We start from the raw sequence: 4,200 nt of genomic DNA on the forward strand, positions 1-4,200 counted from the left end.
GCTATAATATTATCTGGTGAGAGATTTATGTTACAGTGTGTAAGATTAAACAAGATAAGACAATTAACTGGAAAAAAATCATGGTACACACACACACTCACACACACACACACAAACACACACACACACACCGACACACATACACACACACATACATACACATGTATATAGATATCAAGGACTTCTATACTGAATAGAAGTCCTTGATAGATTTATATAAATTATAAAAACAAAAACCATGAAATAATAGTGCTCAACCTTTTGATAAAAGGAGCTAGACGTCTATATAAAATATTTCAAGTATTGTTATGATCATCTTCTACAATATTCTTTCGAGCATTCGCTCCCATCAGGAAATATATATATATATATATATATAATATTATATATATATATATATATATATATATTATTAATATATATAGAATTGAATCGTGTTTGATACAAATATGGTACGAAAAGTGCTCGACATGTAGTAATGGAGCGAATTATTATTTAAAATATTTACCACAATGTTTGGGGCAGTCTACATCAATGTTTCAGGCTTAATTTGCCATCTTCAGGACTGAAGATGGCAAATTAAGCCTGAAACATTGATGTAGACTGCCCCAAACATTGTGGTAAATATTTTAAATAATATATATATATATATATATATATATATATATATATATATATATATATATTATATATATATATATGCACTATGGCATTCCTACAAAAATTGTTAACATTATTCAGATGCTCTCTAAAAACTTCCATGCCAAGTTAATTTGTGGGAACAAAGTGACAGAAGGTTTAGATATTGAAACAGGAGTGAAGCAAGGCTGTATTTGATCTCCTTTTATTTTCTGCCTGGCAATCGACTGGATCACGAAGAAATCAATAGACAACAAGAAAACCGGACTCAGCTGGACATTTACGGACACACTAGAAGATTTCAACTTTGCATAAGACACTGTACTCCTCACCCACAATTTCACAGACATACAGTCAAAAACACTACTGGTTGTCAACAATACTCTTAAGCTAGACATATACAAATGTTGAAAAGATCAAAACGATGAGGACGAATTCTGATTCAAACAAAATTCTGAACATAAACAACCAAGGCATTGAGGATGTGAATCATTTCGCCTATATATCGAGCCACAGGATTAGTCAAAACAGGAATTCCGAAGATGAAATCAAAATTTAGAATAATGAAAGCAACAAAAGCCTTTGGAATGCTCTAAAAATATCTGTAAATCAAGGAAAATCACCAAAACAAAGCTGCGTCTCTTCAAAAGAAATGTTTTATCTGTTCTTCTTTATGGGTTTGAATCATGGAAACTGACAGGGACCATCTCCAACAAACTAAACGCGTTCCAAAACAAATGCCTAAGAAGGATGATGAGGATATTTAGGTCAAAAGTAATTTCAAACAACTAACTGGTTAAACGCACACAAATTGAACCAGTATCTGAAGCTGTAAAGTGGAGAAGGTGGACATGGACTGGGCATGTCCTCAGAATGGATCCAAGTGCCATTCCCAGGATAGCCCTTAGGTGGACCTCCGAGGGTACGATTAGAAGGGCCGCCCGCTGGAAACCTGGAAGAGGAGCATCGAAAGAGAAATGAAAGCTAGTGGTTGGTCTTGGGGACAGATGACAGAAATGGTCTCCAACCGAGAAAGATTGCGTTCCACTGTGTCAGCCTTTTGTGCTGATCAAGCACCAAAAAGATAAGTATATATATATATACGTGTGTTTATGAATGCAGATGCAACTTATAAACACACCCAAACACAAACACACAAGCACACACACACACACACACACACACACACACGCTCGCGCGCGCGCAATTGAATGGTTTCACTATGTTCAATGCATGGCGTAAAACTTATTTATTATTATTATTATTATTATTATTATTATTATTATTATTATTATTATTATTATTATTATTATTATTATTATTATCATCATCATATATTATTATTATTATTATTATTATTATTATTATTATTATTATTATTATTATTATTATTATTATTATTATTATTATTATTATCATAATTATTATTATTATTATTATCCCGCACCTTCAATATCTTGGTTAGAAATCGAGGATCAAGTCATATTCATTAGACATATTACGTTAAAACATAAAAGCAAGCAAGCATACAAATAAACAAACAAAGCCATGTTAATATTGTTCAATTGAATAGGCTACACAACCCTGTCATATTAAAATCTTTTTCAACATTGTAAGTCCACGTATTTATCAACAAATATTTATTTTTAACCCGTCCCGCCCTTTATCAACATATGACAACTATTCATTATTCTGTCCATTCATCCATTCCTCAGGCTATCTATTCACCTTTTCAGCATACCCCAGTCTTTCCAAGCAAACAACCAATCTATTTCTTTAATTATTTTCTTCCTGGTGTCAAATGTATGTAGATATCATATCATATCATCATATCATAATCATTATGGGTTATATAGGTCAAAAGACCATAAATACCCTGTTGTTTTTGCCAATATAAATATATAATAGTTAAAAACGGTCCCCAAAAACAAAACAAAAAAAGAAAGAAAAAAAAATTGACGCATGGACATTATAAATACACAAAATTGTATATACAAACAGAAGGTCAAGTTGATGTATTATAACTATTTTTTCACCACAGACCTGTTGATCATAAGCATATTTCCGACGAAAAAAAAAAACAAAAAACAAAACAAAAACAAACAAATATCATTTATCGCATACGCATACTTACTTCAAGATATGGTGTTCTTTATCAACTGATAGAATATCTTTGTCAATATCTTACACCAATCCAACTTTTAACCTTCTCCATTTTAACACTTACATAATATGCAAAATTCACCAACATTTTTTGCAACTTTCATAATTTCCTCAAAACCTATGCAATACAAATCAGTCTTCTTTTATACTACTGACCTAGTCACTACCAGTTGACTTTTATTCCCTAAATACTTCATCAATCTAGTGCGAGTATGTTCTGATATAATTCCAGATTGTTGCGTTTGGTTTGCTTATGTCAGTTGTATTGATAACCATTCACTGCCTGACATAAAGATGTGTTCACTAATACATGACTCAAGTTCACGCCCTTGTTTACTTTTGTGTTTACTTTAATTGGTTGTGTGGGCAGCGACGGATTTTGTAAGAATGTTAGCACAAAAAGGTGCATGGTTTAGACATTTGGTTTTATGTAGCCAACAGGAGAGAATACATTATTCATCGTGAAACGTATTGAGCATGGCCAATCCCTGGAAATGCACCACATAAGCATGAATGTTTATGCAGCCTACTTATTCAAAAACATTTTAAAAAAAACGAATTTAAAAAATCCCATAACTTAAAAATGAAAGTCGTCATTAAAGATAACTCATTCTCGTATAATATTGATGCAATAGTCCTTCAAGCCGTGAGGCCCATGTAGCTGCAGTTTATACCGATTTCTTTATCATGAAACAGACAATGCCAATTGTTTTTTACCCTTTGGATAGACCGATAGTCTATTGCAAAGTACTTTCAGCTATATCTATCATACCCAGCTACCCAATCACTGCTGGGTGGGCCTTTGTGTGTGAAGCGAGTGCTCTAGGAAATGAAAAAGGGACCCCTTAATATTGACCTGACAGTTAAAAGTCTTCCCACACGTAAATGCATAACTTTAATGTTATTTTTTACATATTAATTATTACAGTTTCTTAAAACTTATAATAATTACTACGTCATGATATAAAATCACTTCGTACCAAGGATAACATAACTTCAAAGGCATATAGATAAGCGTAAATAGCAGTCAAGACATAAAACTTTTGTTGACAGCCTGCTGATTACCCCCCCCCCCCCCCCCCCCCCCGACCACACACACACACCACAACGTTCCACAACTTGGCGCAATTTACTTGCTGGTTTCAAGTTTTTGGATAATCATACGTACATCAAATCATAACATTCTTCAATATACATAAGAGTAATAAGAGAGAGAGAGAGAGAGAGAGAGAGAGAGAGAGAGAGAGAGAGAGAGAGAGAGGGAGAGAGAGAGAGAGAGAGAGAGAGAAGGCAAAACCAAACCAAAAAAAAAAAAAACAAGTCCAGGAATGATCTTCCTCTATTCAAGAGTTACACAATATAGTACGCTTCTACTTTAAATTCGAGGTCCAACTAAAA

The sequence above is a fragment of the Berghia stephanieae genome, chromosome 4 (assembly GCF_034508935.2).
Source record: "Berghia stephanieae isolate SIO BIC M18660-M18661 chromosome 4, UCSD_Bste_1.3, whole genome shotgun sequence".
NCBI lineage: Eukaryota > Metazoa > Mollusca > Gastropoda > Nudibranchia > Aeolidiidae > Berghia > Berghia stephanieae.